The following is a 20,239-nucleotide window of genomic DNA, read 5'->3' as shown; positions in this document are numbered from 1 at the left end:
TTAGCTTCTTGAATATCTCAAGGGAAATCAAAGAATAAGATAAGTATCGCGCCACGACTGGAGAGCTTTCAGAGCCCCAATTTTAAGTAGAAAAAGTATGTTGTGCTTCGTTAATAATTCAATAATTCACTTGAATGATTGAGGTCAGTAAAATTAATTATTACACACTACACAAAATTAATTATTGATGCTGGTGATTTTTTAAATTTTAATCATTATTTATACTACACATTATTTGATCATTATATATATATTATATATAAATATATATTTTAATCATTATTTGACCACAATCACATCTGGTGGAAAGTGATGATGTGGCCTAAGATGGGACGCGTTTACCTAGAAGATGCTTATTCACTCTTGTTTTGTAGATACCCAGATTATAATCGGTAGGACACACAGATCCTTCCACAGATCCATCCACAGTCCTTGACATTTTTTTTATATATTTAGAAACAAGTTAGCCCTTGACTGCAATCTCACCTGATGATAAGTGACGATGCAGTCTAAAGTGGGAGCGGTCTAACCTGGAAGGAGTATGCCAGTTTTTATTAAACCCATACATCTTTGGTTTCTACACGGCATCGTACCGGAACGCTAAATCGCTTGGCGGCACGGCTTTGCCGGTAGGGTGGTAACTAGCCACGGTCGAGGCCTCCCAACAGGCCAGACCAGTTTAGAAATTATAAAATTCCAAATCCCATTGAAAGAATGGTAGCTGAAATGTGTGGTTATTATGTGAATACAGTACGCGGTATGTACATCGACCTTTAGAAGGAGATAGCAGATTTGTAGAGCATTGTCTCTGTCGTTGACACCCACAAAACGTCATACAGGTATATGAGTGACAGAGACAACACTACAAAGCCGAAATGTCATTCTAATGGTCGATGTGCATTTGTTCAGCCACGTGGGTCTAGTGGTAGTAATGTTGACTGCGATGACGAGGTTGGGCCAAAAATATTTAGGTTGGGGATAAGACATTTTCGGTACTAGACCGAAATTAGTAAGTTGGCGGTATTTCACCCCTGGGCCGTGCTTCAAAAAGCACAGAAAGCTGTCGGTCCTGCACCTGCTCTCTCCTCAGCCGTGTCGGATTTTCATCCCATTGAGCTTTGAGAGTGAGGAAATAGATGTACTTAGTGAGGGAATAGTGTGTGTAGAATAGACACCTGTGTTTTCACACACACTTGTGCACTATGTCCCGTACAGATTCTCTGTGGAGATTGAAATTCGGTCGAAATAATATTATTTTTCATTTGTTCACCTTAGTTTTTAACCATATTGTATAACACCAATAATAATTAGTATAAGAATTACCGTCCATTATGTATTTCACTTGGCTCGCATAAAGCTACGGGCCAGAATTATTAGCGCAAAGTACTCCTGTACACCAATAATTAGTATAAGAGATAGCGTCGATTATGTATGTTTTCACTTAGCTCACATAGAGCGATGGGCTAAAATAATTGGCGCAAAGTACTCCTGTACACAAATAATTAGTATAAGAGTTAACGTCTATTATGTATTTCACTTAGCTCAACATAAAGCGACGGGCTAGAATTATTGGCGCAAAGGCGTAGTTTACTGCCCTAATCACGTGATATAAGAGCACGGGAGGTAGAATTTACCGCAAGCTGTAAAACCTGTAATCGAGAATCAATCCCTTGAGCCCATTCGAACGTGACCCGCGTAAATGGCCATTTCTATTTGTCCTTTTACGGGTTACGGAGTAACGCGTATATGTGGCACTTAGCGGATTTTATGTAGCTTATGATGTTATCGATAACTTTGTGAAAAATATCTTCTCGTGCCAGTATGAACTTATTTAGGGGTTTTTGTAACAAATAAAGGATCTACGTGAAACTAATCTGTTGATAAAATAAATTCGTAATTTAATAAGTGAGTACAACTAACTACCTACTTATTGGAAGCAGGATTTGGATCTAAGGAATTTTATGACAAAAGCGTACCCTACCGTACCCTTTTTGTTTTGCATTTTAATAACATTCAATTATAGCTATATCATTTGTACAACTATTATAAAACAGGGAAACAATTTTATGCAATAAAAATGAGATTTTTTAAGACTTTTAATTTAGAAAAAGGACCAAAAGACGACGCTCAATTATTTTAATTCAATAATGGCGGAAATAAAGTTTTACTCCAAATCAAACGTTCGACGATCAAGAACGTAATTGTTATTGGATTTCTTTCCATTGTTCAATTTAAATACTCATAAATTTTTATCGCTTTCAACTCTGCTTTAGAAGCTTTTATTTCTTTTGCTTATCACCCTTAAGTGTTTTGTCTATTTGGTCTGAACTCTTTTCTTACATTACCTACTAAAACATCAATAAGAAACGTTTAAGAGTATAAAGAGGTTTGTGTTTACGCAACTATTTACATAGATATAAAGTATATAATACTATGTAACTGACTAAATAATGAATCTAATGGATTTCCAAATTAAATTAAATTGAGAGATTGCATTTTCCACAGGAAACATTGTGGAAGTTTAGTAGGTAGTTAATGGAGCTCTTATGCTCCGGCCATATGGTCCGTTTTACCTGTGCGCATACCTGGATGCACCTGCACAGTGCACAAGCCAGTTTACCTAGCGCGCACACCGTCCACACGCGCGTGCGTCTGCATGATAGCTCGCGCAAGTCTACCGTTCATATGCTTGCGCCAACTGGCTTGTGCAATGTGCAGGTATATACGTGCAGGCAAGACGGAGCATGTAGCTGGAGCATTAGGGCGAAAGCACACTACCGACAAAAATTCAACACGTGCACTTTTATATGGACACTTTTACTGCACAGAGTAATGGAGATGCACAGAGTAAGTACGCCCTTGCTCTTACCTTTGGTTCCTGCGTGGGTTTATAATTTTATTTCAGTTGGATTGGAATGGTTGTATGTAGGCGTTGCTTATCCAAAGTGGGAGAGTTATATTGAGATTTTCATTTATTTTTAGCAAAGAGGGTTATCTGAATGCCTTTTATTATTCTTACCAAATTGTAGACATAAAGCTGTCTCAAAAATAGTCATTAGCAAAACTTACCCTTAAAAATATCTGTGTAGTTATAATTAGCGTTTAAACTTTAAACTATCGTGAGTGATTTCCATATTTTATATTAATATATACTTATACTATATACGGACGCGACGGCCCGACTAGTTTCGACTAAACACGTGAGTATAGCCGTCTGTGAGATATACCTCTACCTATAATGTGTAGTTATAAATTCGTCGTTTTCATTACACCGAATCTATTTATAATTTTCCGTCTAGTGAGAAATAACTCTAAAGTGCTATCTAAAATTTTGATAGCACTCTGGAGTTAAAAAAGAAAAGACTGTTGCGAGCATCATGTAGGTTAGACATAATTTTGCAAGTACATAAGATAGAACGATAGGTGGGTAGTATTTCATTCATATCAAAAGTATGGGTTTAGTCCATGTTTAGTCCTTAGTGTTACTTTTGGCATGGCAGTTGACACATAGAGCTATAATGACGAGTGAGATCTCAAAATGTACTCACTATAGACAAATGCACCAACAAAACTACTTACTAAAGTTTTTGAAGAAATGTACCTAGAGTAGCAATATGAAAAAATATTTCAAAAATACAACCTAGAGATGCTGCATACTTAGTTTGTTTTCTGAAGTTAATGAATAGTTATTGCAGTATACCTACCGGTATCAACTCAGCCAGCACGTTCAATTTGAGAACAGGCTCAAGTTCAATCATTGAACTACATACCTATGTTAAATTGATTATCCAAAACTTCCACTAGTTTGGAGATGAGTTGCAACATGAGTTTGATTAAATTAAGCATTGGGCACATTCCGTTAGGATCGATTCACACCGTCAAAGTTAAAGCGTATCGAAGTGACAATCTAAAATCTTAGGTACATAGCATCGAATTCAATTGATTTCTATCTCCACAACGTAACACACGAACTATCGAGAAAAATCATCGAAAAGACGCGCAAATACGGGCATTCTGTCAAGTATCTTTTTCTTGGTTTTCTCGATTAAGCTGTGATTTTTTTTAGATTGTCATTTAAATTCACTTCTATTCTGTGTCATGTGTGAATTGATTCAGTGATCTGGCCTAGGTACATTGCAAGACACGTCATTGTACTTATATTTTGCAAACATACCTATCTTAGTATTTGTTCAACCGCGTTACGTAGGTTTCAGGTAAAAAGAGCTTTGGAGGACAGTGGAGAGAAAACCTCAATTTTACTCAAAGCTTTATAAATATCACTTTATTTAGGTACCAGGCGGCCTTCTTTAATATCTATAGTTATAGCAAGTTTCAATACATCATACTATATTAAGAAAATTATCAAATGCACATTTAATTTTCATCCTGTAAGTATATCTAAATCAGTACGCTTATTATAAATGCGAAAGTGTGTTTGTTTGTTGGTTTGTTGGTTTGCTGGTTTGTCCTTCAATCACGTCGCAACGGTGCAACAGATTGACGTGATTTTTGCATGGGTATAGATAAAGACCTGGAGAGTGACATAGGCTACTGTTTATCCGGGAAAATCAAAGAGTTTCCACGGGATTTTTAAAAAACCTAATTCCACGCGAACGAAGTTGCAGGCATCAGCTAGTACATTTATGAAAGGAAAAGGTGACTGACTGATCTATCAACGCACACCTCAAACTACTGGATGGATCGGGCTGGGCATGCAGATATCTATTACGACGTAGGCATCCGCTAAGAAAGGATTTTTGAAAATTCAACCCCTATAAAGAGGTGAAATAGGGTTTTGATAAATTAAGTGATAACTTTTAGCTTTTTAACGAAGTAATATTCGACGGAAAAGTGCGCAGACAATGAATACGGAGAAAATAACTGGGGAAAAATACCCGGAGTGTATCCAATGTTACAAAAAATACAAACAACAAAAGATCTCTTTATCCGTAGCTATCCCTCCGCGATCACAAATAACAGAGAAATAACTGTAACATAACCGAAAACCGAAAGAGCATTGAGTTATACACCATAGAGATGCAAAACTCATGCAAGGCGTCATAAATGCCCGTACTATCCATACTAACATTATAAATGCAAAATATAAATAATTTATTAAAACTGCAACCTTAGGAGTCCTTCATTCACAATATAATTCAATTTTAAACTAATCTCCCAAAACGTTCAACAAATACAAGAAGATAGCTTTGTATCCTGTGGACAGGCATATAGGCTATATTAACCCCGGAAAATTAAAGAGTTCCTGCGGGATTTTTAAAAACCTAAATCCACATCATCTAGTACTTAGTTACTTACTATAATCCATACTAATATAGTATTTCCGTCTTGCTATTACCTTTTTACGGATTATTCGCTGAACACCTTTGGCAAAGAGATGCTTTCAACCTGAGAACGGACATAAGATACTTTTTATTCCGAAAAATGAAAGAGCTTCCATGAGGTTTTTAAAACTTTATCCACGAGAAAGTTGTGGAAACCAGCTAGTTTAAAAGTTACGTCATATTATAATAATTGATAAGATAAATAAAATAAATGCAAAAGCTGACATGTGCCAATTCACTGAATGATAAAAAACAAGAAAAGCCCTCATTGTCAGATTGAGACCGTTTTGCGGAGCATCACCTCCTCTAGCACATGTCACCTCTATGCAAAGGAGCAACAGATTGTACTGAAACCTAAATTGTGGAGCTATTTGTTTTAATATACGAACACAGTAAAGTTATTGCTCTTTTATTTGTTGGATCCACGTCCATACTAATATTATAAATGTGATATACGGACAGTGGAGACACGGATATATCTTTTATTCTAGAGACAGGCATAGGTCCTACTACTTTATTTGAGTCCCACAGGAAATCTGAATAATACGAAATTATTATCTTTTTAAGAAAATAAGATTTGATTTAAAGATATTCACTCAGAATGAAACTGGTGAAAGCGAAAAAAAACTGGTGAAATGTAGCCTTAAGTTACCAATACTGAGGTAGGAGCAAAATTTGTATTTTTTTGTGACTAAGTATTTAATGTTACTAATTTTATCAAAACTATGTACACCTTGTTAGGTATAATATCATAAGTCATAACATATTGCATGCTAATAGGCAGAATTTGGCTGTACCTTTTTGTTTTGTAATATCTGCACTGTTTACCCATATTAGCAATAAAGAAATTTGAATTTAAAGGTCGATGTACATTACTTTCGGCTGCGTACTGTACTTACCTACTTTACTGGACAGTTGTAATACTGTCCGGGAAGTTTAACTTTCGAACCAATACAGGATATCAAATGTACCCATTTCATGTAATTTTTTAGAAAAATAACAAGGTACCTAATCCCTCTGCTTCTTTGGCGTATACAGAAATAAAGCGGAGCGACAAGAAATATCACATTCTCGGAAAGGGATTTCGTCTCTTTGTTATCCTGTATACTTGGTACGAGATTTTATGTCTCACCAACGTTGATAGTATTCGAGTGTCGAAACACTTTTAGCATTATAGTAAACTGCATCTGAACCTGCCTTGTTTTAAAGCTCAAGTTTGTCTACACATCTACGAAATTAACATCAGCGGTATTGAATCTTTGACTTCAATCCAAGGATTTTACGAACCATTTTACTTTGACGTTATTGTGTTTCGACTCTCAAATACTATCGACGTTGGCGAGACGTAAAATCTCATACTAAGTGTACTGGTTTTCTTTACACACAACGCTGTATCACACCTGTCCGTAATTTATCACCACGGGTAAGCTTCAGACAAGGTTGTCACAGTTTTCTCTATGTTTGCCTCTACAAGGTCGTTCGTACACTGGTCGAGTGATATTGTCATTTTTAGGGTTCCGTGTATCCAGAATAAAACCGGCCAAGTGCGTGGCGGGCCACGCGCAGTGTAGGGTTCCGTAGTGACAATCCTCGAAAAACAGATGTAACTCCTTAACCTGTGAACCCTACTTAGCCATGATAGTTTTCCTTTAAAATTGATTATATATCCTACTACTGCTGTGAATTTTTTCACGTTCATATATACTCTTTTAATATGTATCTGTTGTCAAGTCAAGAATGAGCATCTTCTAAGCTGCATCATAACTCGCCAGCAGGTCTAATTGCAGCCCAGTGCTAAGTACTTATTTTATTTAAAAACCTTTCAGTGAAACTCACTTCAGATAATTTTTTTTTTTGAAAGAATATTAGCCATGTTAAATGACTAATATTCCCCTTTCCTCTCCAATTAAGCGTCAGGCTTGTGCTAAGAGTAGGTACGACAATAGTGCAACGGGCGGGGTTTGAACCGTCGACCTTTCGGTTTTCAATCCACTCCTATACCGGTTGAGCTATTGAGGCTCTAAAAATTATTGTCTTGTTTCAACGTTATAAAATGTAGCAAAGAAGTGAAGCTACAACCCGCATTCCGTGGATCGATTTCACGGTTTGCGGATGATGGAGCCGACAATCTGTTGCTTCGCCGCATCTCGTTTATTGCTTGTAGGTACGATGCCACGAGTTTTCATCTGTTTTATGTACCTACCTCAATAGATAATAGCTATACAAGAATACAAGCACAACTAAATTAGAATCACATTCACTATTGTTTTCGAAATATAATATTGTAGACAGTGGCCCTACGTCACGTTGTGCGCCAGATGTAAGAAGGAGATTCCACGTCGTTGACTATTCCAATCCGATCCAATCCATCAGCCTGTTTGAGCCCACTGCTGGACATAGACCTTTCCACGAGCGCGCCACCAAACACGGTCCTCCGCCTTCTTCAGGTCATCGGTCCAGCGGGCTGGAGGTCGTCCTACATTGCGCTTACCGGTACGCGGTTTCCACTCCAGAACACGTCTGCCCCATCGGTCGGTCTGCCGTCGGTCTGCGACAGACATGACCTGCCCATTGCCACGTTGACTATTAGTTCATTAGAAATTATAATACGAAGTCTATTCCATTTGCAAGCAGGCTAAGCTGAAGGTAATTATGACCGAGATACCCTTTCGGCCTAGTTTTACAACCACTTGTTTGGCAGGACTTAGTCGGATGGTCGACTTCCTTTAACTTTCAAGGGCTCGTGCAAGTTCAAACTTTGGAAGTAACCCTTTACTAATTTACTTAGTAAGGTGTGAAGTACTTCAGCCCTTCTTTGGAATTTGTTTTCTTAAGTTATTAGGGAATTCGTTCCGTTTTCGTTTATAGAAGAAGGCAAGAAGGAGTTTTCAGAAGGAATCACCTACTGTATTATTTAAAAGTGGTGATAGGCTAGTGGTTAAGACGTCGGCATCTTAGTCGGGAGTTCGGGGTTCGATGACTTCGATCCCGTGCACCGGACGTCTATCGGTTGACGATGATGACGATGACGATTACCCACAGATTAGAGCGATTACCTCATCAATTAATACTGAGAATTTAATTTCTATCTTGAAGTTTTGTTCTAAAAATTTTATTTCTTCATAACTACGCGAAACAATATTTTTCTATTTCGTGAAAGAAACAATAAAACTTCATGTCCAGATAATGTCCGGTTGTTTATTTTAAGTGTCCAGTAAAACTGTGCATGCAACTTACAGTGTAGCATTTCATAGCGTCTAGTTTCTTTGTATCGCTTCACAATAAAAACCTAAGTTGAAATTTTGCATTCGTGTGGTTTTGATGACAATAGATAATAATGATCTAGGTATTATCAGTCAAACCACATCTGTCAGCAAAATTTCAATTTTGGAGGTAGCCGAAAAATCAGTTATGTACTGACAAATTTCACCTGATTGACGACATACAAATTAGGGATGATTTATACCAACACACCACACGATCACACCAGACGCCACACGATGAAGCATGAACTCTTCATATAATATGAAGAGAGAAGAATATTGTTCATGATATTGTACGTGTTACGGCCCGCGCCCGCCACGTGTTGGCATAAATCATCCCTAAGTCAAACGCATTGACTAACATCTACTCATAAAATATCATAACAGAAGTCAACTTTTTTTATTCTTTCTTTATTTTACCATATTTGGTAAATAATACTAATAGGTATATAAAAATTTGGCACGGATTAAACCTATGATGTATCCCGAAGCGTTTGCCTACCTACTTACTTATCTTAACAAGATCAAGAGAATCGCCAAATTCCTTTTAAGTTGGAAGTGGTTAACTTGAAGTTATCCTCTCTTACTTAGGAGAAAGCGAGGTGCGAAGTACTTCTGGTTCTTTTGTAAGGTTACTTTTTTAATATGAGTACCTTGAGAGGATTTATAATAGAGTAGATGATGCCCGCAAGTTCATCCGAGTTCGAATATTAGATTTTCAAAAATCTCGTAGATTTTTTTTGATTTCCGGTATAATATTACCCGTTTCCGGGATGCAAGCGATCTCTGCACCAAATGGGCTGTGAAAAGGGAACAAACAGACACACTTTCGCATTTATAACATAACAAGAATTCCTTTTTTTATTATTGTGGCTATTGGTAAAATAATTGCTAAGTATTTCAAAAAGAAACAATAAAAAGGAGACAAACTTCTATAATAAAAACATTTTTTTCCTATCCCCTGCTCTCACCAACGTAAGATTAGATGAGATTTGACTCGACCCCCTCCCCCCTTAAACATCTCACGTAATTTATGGATGCCCCCTTACTAAGCCTCCGCTGTCCGTCCGTCCCACGTCTGTCCGTCCTGATGTCAGCGGGCTGTATCTCATGAACCGTAACAGGTAGACAGTGTTACAGTTTTATTAAAAGTAGGTACTTATAGATTTTCATAAAACTTAATAATAGTTATTTATGCAACTGTTGTATAAAGAGGGGCATTAAAACACGAAAGTTGGTTTATCATATGACTAGTGTCTATGTAGTGACTAGTGATAATTGTATGACTTGAGTGTTTTAATACCTAATTATCAATAGTTGCATACAAGACTTTATTTACACCCATAATATTATGAATCATCTAGGTATAAAAGATTCTGAAACAGTTAGCTTATTGCTAACATTAAAACACCCAACATCTTAATAACCATTAAAGCATCCAAACGAGTGTTATAATGTTGTACTGAATTTCATTATAACAATCCTGTGAAAAAGAGACAGCGCTATACTGCTGGCATAAATCTGTCTGTTTTGTGAGTGTTATAATGAAATTCAGTACAACATTATAACACTCGTTTGGATGCTTTATAATTTTTTTTTTTTTTTTTTTTTTTTTTTTTATTATGGAACACAAACAGCTTTTACATTTTTACTTAGCTACTTATTTCTAGTTTGTACATATGCCTATTAAGTGTTCACTCATTTACATTATATCTATTTAATTTTGTGCGGGAGTTAGTTAGGTTAGTAATTACATTAAATTAAATTATAATAAGTTAGTTTGTTATGAAGTGGTTACAAATAAAGTATATAATTCTAATCGTGCTAAACCTACATATAATTATTTAAACTTTTTTATTTCAGCTAAAAATTTACCAAATTTGTGTTGAAAATGATCTAATTGTACATATTTCTTATTGTATATATCGCATGTCCTCACTAAAAATCTATTATGGCCATAGTTCGTGTTAATATGTGGAAGACTAAAGGTTTTTACATTCCGTCTGGACAATCGCGGTACAGAGTACGTTATTTTACTTAGTAAATAAGGGGAGTCAATAAGACCATTTACAATTTTATACAAGAAGATTTGATCCTTGTGTTCCCTCCTGAGCTCTAAAGAGATTAATTCAGTGATACTAAAGGAATTAAATCTCTTACTTAAACATTTTAAAAATTTACGTTGAATGGATTCTAGCATATTGACATAAACAGCGTACTGTGGATTCCACGCAGTAGAAGCATGTTCTAAATGAGATCTTACAAATGAATTAAAAAGCAAGACGAGGGTATTTGGATTTTTGAAATCAACTGACTGACGGAGAATAAATCCTAACATCTTATACGCTCTATTTCTAATTTTAGTTAAATGTGAATCAAATAATAGTCGACTATCCAGCTGAACCCCTAGGTCTCGCACCTCATTGACTCTGCGTACCAGTTTTTCAAATAAGTAATAATTATGGTAAATCCAATTCTTTATTCTTTCTTTTTCTAATGGTTATTAAGATATTGGGTGTTTTAATGTTGGCAATAAGCTAACTGTTTCAGAATCTTTTATAGAGGATTTAAAGCATGGGTGTAGATAAAATAGTTTTAAAGTGCGAAATTCCTGTCTAAATTGATCCAGTTAAAACACGCCCAATGACATTACTTGTTATTAATGGTAGAGATGAGGTAGGTATAATTACTTACTGCTTACAAAAAATAAGCAGCAGTAAGTAATTACTTTTAGAAAGGTAAATAACATCCCGAAAAACTATCCACTAACGTCACAAGGCATAGTGTATACTAATGTACTTGATGTAACAATCGCGTATCTAATAATAGCGTAATGTAATAACTCCCATGCCATACAACCATGAAGGCCTTTCATACAAGATGACAAGATAGATACGAATACGTCAACTGAAATAGTTGCACTGTGTACAGGCAAATATGATGCGTAATACCTTCAAATAAAGTGCAAAATGGGATGAAAAATTAATGGAATATAATTAATGTGGGACGATATGGCAACGACAAACTATGCTATAGTGAGCGAAAGGTCGAGATGACCATCGGGGTATGAGGCGGGGGAAATCTCCGCACATCCGCACGTCACTCGCGCTATCCCGCATCGGGTTAGTTCGGGTGCTGTGCGGGTCGTCCCCACCCCGATTGCCATCTGGATCTGTCGCGTACTATAGATGACTTTAATGTGCACTTTTTAACGTGTGCCTAACGATACTGCAAAATCATATTACTTAAGAAAGAGCTTCTTTCCTCTAACCCAGTGAGAATATGAACCCTGATCCGTTTTCTTGAAAGTCAAAGAGTTGTATTGCTCTGCTAAAAATTCAAAGTGCACTACTACACATAAAATCAAGTGTAATTAACAATTTTAATGCAGTTTTTGTTCTCAATTCCATGCCATGACTATAATTTTGGTTATTGTTCAATTTCCTGATGATAAACAAAATAGCACCAACATTAATAAAGTCATGGCACTAGACATAAGGTTCAAACTCCATGCAATATTAATTTAAAAACATTCAATTTTTTCAATCCTTTATTACTTATCAAAGTTTGCTCCGAAGTGATGGATGGTCAGTCCAGAACTTTTCACAAAGTATATAAAGGGGGTTCGAAAATGGCGGATTAAAGCTCTTTAAAAGGCGGCTTTTAGGTCAAGGCATAAACGACTCAAAGGATCGTAAAAACCCGATTTGGATTCAAGTCTAAAGGGATATATTATTATCTGTAGTAGATACCACAGAATACTTAATCCCTAGTACTTTCCTGAAAAGTACTAGGCATTATGTATTCAGCTTTTGACAAAAATGATTTTTGGAGTTCCGTACCCAAAGAGTGCCAACTCCGCTGTCCGTGTGTCTGTCCTTCCGCCTGTCTGTCAGTGGACTATATCTTGTCAACTGTAATAGGTAGAGTTGAAATTTTCACGAATTGTGCATTTCTGTTGTCGCTATAACAACAAATAATAAAAATTTCTTGAGTTTTGTGCCACGTCAAAGTTAAAGAAATAACTAACAAATAAGTAGGAAGGCAGATTTTCAGGTTTATAACATTAAGTATGGTAATAGCATACATCCTAAATACAAGTTTCATCAGTAAGTTTTCAAGTTACAAGTCTTAAGTACAGAAGCTAGTTCCCAATGAGAGAAGCGTACTGTCGCTTGCCGGATTCAGCCATTTCCGCCGCATAGTAACTGAGTCTTGAAGTCATCTCCGTGATATGAGCGAACCCATTGTGCTAATGCAAGTCCTTTGTATCACACTTCATTGTTTTTAGGGTTCCGTACCTCAAAAGGAAAACCGGAACCCTTATAGGATCACTTTGTTGTCTGTTTATCTGTCTGTCTGTCAAGAAACCTACAGGGTACTTCCCGTTGACCTAGAATCATGAAATTATAGAGGTAGGTGGGTCTTATAGCAGACTAGAGGAAAAATCTGAAAACCGTGAATTTGTGGTTACATCACAAGAAAAAAAAATTAAAATGTGTTCATGAACAAATATTGCTATTTTCGACTTTCAAAGTAAGATTACTGTATCAAGTGGTATTGCTGTATTAAAACAAGAGTGAATAGGCATCTTCTACGTAAACGCGTCCCATCTTAGGCCGCATCATCACTTTCCATCAGGTGTGATTGCGGTCAAGCGTTTGCCTATAATGAATAAAAAAAAAAAAAAGTGGGGTGTCATATGTACGGAGCGTCCCCACTCCAATTGCCATCTCGAACTAAATGAAAAGAATACTTTACTAGTATTTTCATAGCAGAGAATATGATCTAAGAACAGATAATAAATTGATGAGACAGTAGCATTATTTTAATTCTTAAATAAGTACTTAGTAAACTTTAACTTTTTGGATCTCTTAACTATGTCTATCTAATACCCATTAAAACTTTTAAGTACAAAAACTTTGCCAATTCAAACTATTTGGCACCAAAGTCTTGCTAGGCCTGCTCTGAGTGAAATGGTACGAAAAATGTTTTCTTTGGTATGTAAACTCTTTGAAAGTATTCCTTTGTTATCTTTACAAACTACTTTTAAAATTTACTTGACCATACATAACCTTTGAAAATGATAAATAGTGAGTAAACTCTAAATAGCTTATTGGGGGTGAAGTGAAACAGTGCGTAGGCTTATGATCTAATTCCTTTGTCCATTTATTTTATTTATAATCTTTGAACATAATACTAAAAAGGGTAATTTATTTATAAACTTAAATCTAAAAAAAACAACATTAAATTAAAACTAAAATAAATTAAATTAAATCTAAAACCTCTAATTGGCTTATTGCACTATAATTTTATCTTACCTACTGGTTTTCTATTTCCTATAGCAGCAAATTATTAGCCACTTGGATTGAATTGCAACGTTTGGAAACGCGGGAAGCTTGGGCCTCCGAATGATACCCAACATTTGAGTACTTTACAACTACCGTGCCGTGTGAAAGCTTCCAAAGTTCAACATGCGCCTAGAACTAGATTATAATATTATTGCCACGACATCTTTGCCTTCTCATCGCATCACTTCCTCACTACTGAGTATCTTGGCTGCTTTCCTATTGGAAAGCATGTCTTATGTATGTTGTTTTTCTAAAGCGGTTTGCTACCAAATCATACACATCCCTAGTATACAGGGTGTTACCACAACGCTGGCAAAAACGAAAACAGGTAATAGTACTGATGATTACTGATATGAAAAAACAATCCTATATTTTGTAAAAGTTCACGATATATTGCAAATAAAACACCTGACTGACGCTTGAGGTCAACGAACGTTGCGTAAGTTGGCCACACGGAGTAAATGCCGCGTCGAAGGAGGGGCATTGACCCGAGTTTTGCACGCATTTCAGGTTTGAAAAATACTAAATCACTAAAACTACAAAATGAGGCAAATGGTTATTGGTACTGGATTGTGTTTAGGTAGTATAACAATAACGCTAAGTTTTTGCTAGCGTTCTGGTTACACCTTGTTTCGACTCCACAACTCGACTGCGGTTTCAATCTTGGAAAATCTCTAGAAAAACAGCATCGCTCAAAGGAATAGAAATTGAATGCTCCTAAATTGAAGTACCTACTTATTGTATTGTAGCCACTTACGACCTATAAGTTAACTTGCAAGAAACAATGAAATTAATTTACACAACAATAGAAAATTTATAATGGAACCAGTTGAAGTTTCTTAGGGATTTTTTCGATGGAGTAGGTTTTTTAATTTTGTAATAAGGTATACTTACTTACATTTTTTTCTGTAATATTTTCATTATGGATTTGTTTCTAAAATGCAAAATAAAGACTACTGTACATACCATGACTTTTTGCTTATGAGTGTATTTACTCATTATTATCTTAATCAGTACCCTTATTATAAATGCGAAAGTGTGTTTGTTTGTTGGTTTGTCCTTCAATCACGTCGCAACGGTGCAATTGACTGACGTGTTTTTTTGATTGGGTATAGATAAAGACCTGGAGAGTGACATAGGCTACTTTTTATCCCGGAAAATCAAAGAGTTCCCACGGGATTTTTAAAAAACCTAATTCCACGCGGACGAAGTCGCGGGCATCAGCTAGTGCTCATATAATTATCTGGGCTAAAGTGTAGCTTAGCAACTTGCATGTAGCCTATCATCATTTCTATCTTTAACAAAGTCCCAAGCAAAATTGCGTGATAGACGTTAAGGCAGTGTCTACTTATTACTTTCTAGGTTTCGTATTTCTGGACATTAGCAAGTTTTTTTTATCAGATTTTTTGAAAGGGCTTTTATAGGTGACCTATAATTATGCCAGCCCTATCGTTACAAACTAAGCTAAAAACAAACTATAGTTAAGGCGAGTCGCCGAGGCTAAGTGGATAGAACTGGTTCGCTAGATCAAATGTTTTAGGTATATACTATTAAATAACGGCCTTGCTAACAATATACAATATAGCTAAAGACATTGTCTAAGGAATGTGCTAATTTGATACACAATAGGAAGTACTTCACTCGATCAAATAAAATCTTGAAAGAAGCTAAAATAAAATTCTAAAACGAATTATTTAATACTGAAATTTCTGACTTGGCACATAGTTTTTACATGGAAATATTTGTCTTTAAGTACTACAGAGAACCTGCTAAATTTAGGTTTCTGGTTTTCAACAGGACTTCTATAATTTATTAAATTCAAATTTAACGTTTGAACACACAGAATTTTAACGTTGCCAAGCGGTTTAATTACATGCCGCGCTGCCCGCTCTGGTGACTCGCCTTAAATCTAAATCTATAACAATTCTAAGTGAATAAGCGTTTTCAACACGAGCACGTTCCATCTTTCACAAGACAGGATTATGGTTAATCTTAGCCCTATACAGTTTATTATAACAAAGAAAACAAATTTCAGAATTGCTTTCCGAAGATTTCCTCAACGATTTTCGACAAGTCATCAACAGAAGTTAAGCCGCAATGATACGGACAAACGCAGGAATATTGGCTAAAACAGTTTTCCTATAAAACTCTATTACGAGGGAGGGAGATTACGTCGACTTTTTACTTAATCTTTTCATGAAAATACTACCAGAGTATATGCGAGAAGTTACTAGGAAGTAAACTTAGATATCTTTTCTAAGTTCAACTTTTCGAACGTTGCTAATAAGTACCTACTTAGGTGATATCAAATATCATAAGAAAATTATTGAAATAAATTTTTAAATAAAGTGCAAAGAGCAGTAAATTTGCTCTGTGGGCTCTATTGGTCTTTTACTAAACGTGACATGTGTATTCGCGCTGTATCATTTATTTATTTATTTTATTTTATTTAGTATTTATTTTATAGTATGCGAAAAGTCGAGATGGCAATCGGGGTATGAGGCGGGAGGACACCCTGCACACCTGCACGTCACCCGCGTTATCCCGCACCGGGTTAGCGCGGGGCTGGGCGGGTGTGCGGGGCGTCTCCACCCCGATTGTCATCTCTATCTGTCGCGTACTATACCTAGTTAAACATAGTACCTAGCTATACTTTACGACAGCATCTTGCTAAGAAGTAGAGCTTCGAAATTGCTTATTGAAATCACCCCTTGTAAACCACTTTACACATAATCATGTAAGACGAAGACGTGTTGAATTCATTGATTTAGAAAATAAGAGACACATGTGTTTCATAATTCAGTTTAACCAAATCTTTCGAATTGAAACGCTCTTTTGCACTACGATATACTTAATTTACGATATCGAAATCATTTTTTTTCTTCTTTACTTGATAATATACTTAAAGCTCGCCAGCTGCGCACCGCGATTTTTCTCTAAGAGACCTTTTCTCCAAAATTACTGACTGAAGAGATTCTGTTCAAGTTCTTGTCTGTAAATATAAAAGTAAGTATCTCACGAACAAAATTATTTTGAAGTAAGAAAAAATGTATTTTATTTAGGCCAACTTTGTGCGCTTAAACTTTAGCTAAAACAGACACTCACCGTTTCAAAACGCGTCCGCTTCATTGCGTATCTCCTATACTTAGTGATTCATGAGTTTCTTCTCTGATTTTCGTATGAAAAACGAGAACTTAAATATTTAAATAAAAATTAACAACTGTAAAAAAACAGAAAGATTTATACTTAGGTTACTGCAGTCAGATTTTTACCTACCTTGCACTGAGATTGTAATTGGTATGCCCACTTATAAAGTTTTAGTGAGTTATAAATTAAACAGAGCAGTCAAGTAACCTACTTCTTTGGAATCTATGAGCTAAGCAAAGATATTTCAAGCTCCACTTCGAAACTTTTCATTGGCCTCCATTAAATATTTCGTGAGTAAGCAATTTCAACTTCTCTTTACCTCGTAGTAGCAATAAGATAAGATATTATCTATACCTACCTAACTAATAACTATATAGCTAACCCATCCCGGGTTTGCTTACCTAAGTATAGAATCTATACCCCATACTAATATTGTAAATGCAAAAGTAAGTATGTCTGTTTGTCTTCTACGTTTTCGGGGCACATATTGGGGAAGAACAAAGTTCCCGGAAAAACAAAGAGAAACAATCCGTGTGGTCAAAGTTGTCTTCTACGTCATCTATTTGGTTAAGAGATAGCTTGCATCCTGGGGAAGGACAAAGATATTTTTCCTGAAAAATCAAAGTTTCCACGAAATTTTTGAGACTAGATGAAACTATTAATGTACGCTTTTCTAATTCCATTAAGAGAATAGCAGCGGGGCATTGTATACATGAGACGACTACTTATAAGAGTTTTCCCACTAGATTAACAACCAGCCCGCTTGTCGCTCGTCCGCAGGGAACCACCACCGCTAGTCCTTTGCGGTTTGGAAAGACAGAACGCGTGACGAATTCGTGTTTAATGCGGCGAGAAGTTGGAAAAGAAACGGTACCTATAGGTACAGACCTACATCGCGGGCTCGCGTCGTACACCTGTAGTGTAATGTATTCCATACACGTGTTCAAATAACCTAGGAAAAGAAATCTCGGTTTCTTAGTGATATGGAGAAGAATCTAAAAGTTTTTTCTAAAGAATTCATCAATTCATCATGATGAGTAATATTCCCATTTCCCGTCCAACTAAGCGTTAAGCTTTCCGGTCCTATAACTTTTGAGCTATTGAGACTATAAAAGTAGAAACCCACCACATTGTTATTCCAAAAAAAAAACTCTTACCAGAAATGAAGAATACGAGGCAGAGAGAGAGCTGCAGCTATCGTCACGCTTTCTGTTTTTCCAGGCCTTTTAGAGCAGACCAGCGGGAGGCAACATTGGTGGAAAACGTGCTCTCGCATATACCTACGCCATATTAATGTCTCTAGTACCCACTGAGAGTGGGCATTTATGTACTTTATGGTTTAATACTTCGTAAAATGCAAGCTTAGGTATTTCGTACCATTTTATAGCAGTTTCGTGAGCCTGATATTTGTGTCGTTATTACACATGCCCGCTTAGAGACTATTCAACCGCGACTTCGTCCGCGTGGATAAAATCCCGTGGCAACATTTTGATTATTTGGGATAAAAAGTAGATTTAGTACGGGATGTAAATATATCTGTACCAAACGTTGGAATGCGGTCGGATAGGCCGTGAAAATATAGCAGATGGAATATTAGTATGGATTAAGTAATCAAGCTATTTTTATAGTGCCTATTTTCAGGTTATTGGGATTTTAGGAATCCGTAACTCAAAAGGAAAAACGGAATCCTTATAGAATCACTTTGTTGTCTGTCTGTTTGTCTGCCTGTCTGTCTGTCTGTCGGTCTGTCAAGAAACCTACGGGGTACTTCCCGTTGACCTAGAATCATGAAATTCACGAAAAAATTAATTAAATAAATCACATAATTATATTGTAGACGGTGCAGTCCGTCATTAATTTGCAGTGTTCTACATACAAGTGTAAGATACCTACATCTTTTTTGTAAAAATTCGTACAGCTTAAAATTAAAATAAAATAAATAAAAACAAAACATTTCGCTAAAAGATGAAACTGTAAACGATAATGGTGAGTCTGGAGTCTCCATAGTATGGTACGGCTACCTATATAAAATTATTTATTTAGTGTAGCATTTGCTATAATAATAAGGTTTATTACAACTTTAAAAAAGGAATCACCTAATATTTATATTTTCTAATAAAAATAAATATCGAAACTTTTGCAATGCCACTTGGGACCCGATAGTTCGAAATTTCCTTAGAAGTTCTCAAAGTTAGAAGAATATTTTCATACCTTTTTTATCATAAGACTAATGTAAATAAAAGTTCTCGAATACCGAGTTTAATATTACCAATCATATTAAAACTTTATTTTCAATCTGTTTGTTTTTATGATGTCTCTACAGTTACTAAGTAAGTATAAGTGGAGATCGTTGTCTTTCTCTAGGGAATGTATCTCGTACCTCATGAAACTTTCAAAGGGTAATAGAAGTTGTTTAGTTTAAAGCTCACCTCAGTTCAAATCAAAAACAGATTATATACTTCCTAGAACTTCTCGAATAAAATTAACATCTCTGGTGTTGTCAAAGTAAGAAACTGTTTGGCCAAGCAAATCAAAAAATTCTAATCAAGAACTACAAGTTTAGAAGTGGGCGTTAGTCTGCGGAATTCCATGATACACAAGGAACAATAAATCTTAATGCATCCTACTTGGATACCATTCTAAATTTTGAAAAGAGCAACCACCGAGTTTCTTGCTGGTTCTCGGTAGGAACCAGTGGTAGATGCATTTGACGATTCAAAAGTAGCTACTTGTAAAAGTTTAATTGAATCTAAATATGTAAAAGGAAAAGGTGACTGAATGACAGACTGACTGACTGACTGACTGACTGATCTATCAACGCACAGCTCAAACTACTGGACCGATCGGGCTGAAATTTGGCATGCAGATAGCTATTATGACGTAGACATCCGCTAAGAAAGGATTTTTGAAAATTCAACCCCTAAGGGAGTAAAATAGGGGTTCGAAGTTTTTGTGTAGTCCACGCGGACGAAGTCGCGGGCAGAAGCTAGTTTAAAAATAAATTAAATATGAAAAAGTGTCTGTCCGTCGTCTGTCTGCCTGTTTGCTAGCTTTTCACGGCCCACCCGTTTAACAAATTTTAACCAAATTTGATACAGGGACAGCTAGTGCATTGCCTCCCAGGGAAGAACAGATG

General features: G+C 36.1%; 1 protein-coding gene and 1 long non-coding RNA gene across 2 annotated transcripts in view; one reads left to right on the top strand and one right to left on the bottom strand.

The window, feature by feature from the left end:
* Nucleotides 1-20,239, top strand: part of rsh (radish) — a 269,843-nt gene that overhangs the window by 72,665 nt on the left and 176,939 nt on the right. The window lies entirely within an intron of this gene.
* LOC138403393 (uncharacterized) lies at nt 14,319-18,397 on the bottom strand. The gene is made up of 3 exons (XR_011237652.1): nt 18,261-18,397; nt 17,062-17,176; nt 14,319-16,948 (listed from the first exon to the last, which is right to left on the bottom strand). It is a non-coding gene; the product is annotated as an uncharacterized lncRNA (long non-coding RNA).

The sequence above is a fragment of the Maniola hyperantus genome, chromosome 16, assembly GCF_902806685.2.
Source record: "Maniola hyperantus chromosome 16, iAphHyp1.2, whole genome shotgun sequence".
Classification (NCBI taxonomy): Eukaryota; Metazoa; Arthropoda; class Insecta; order Lepidoptera; family Nymphalidae; genus Maniola; species Maniola hyperantus.
The sequence above is the reverse complement of the archived record's forward strand: the minus strand, read 5'-3'. Positions and strand labels throughout refer to the sequence as shown.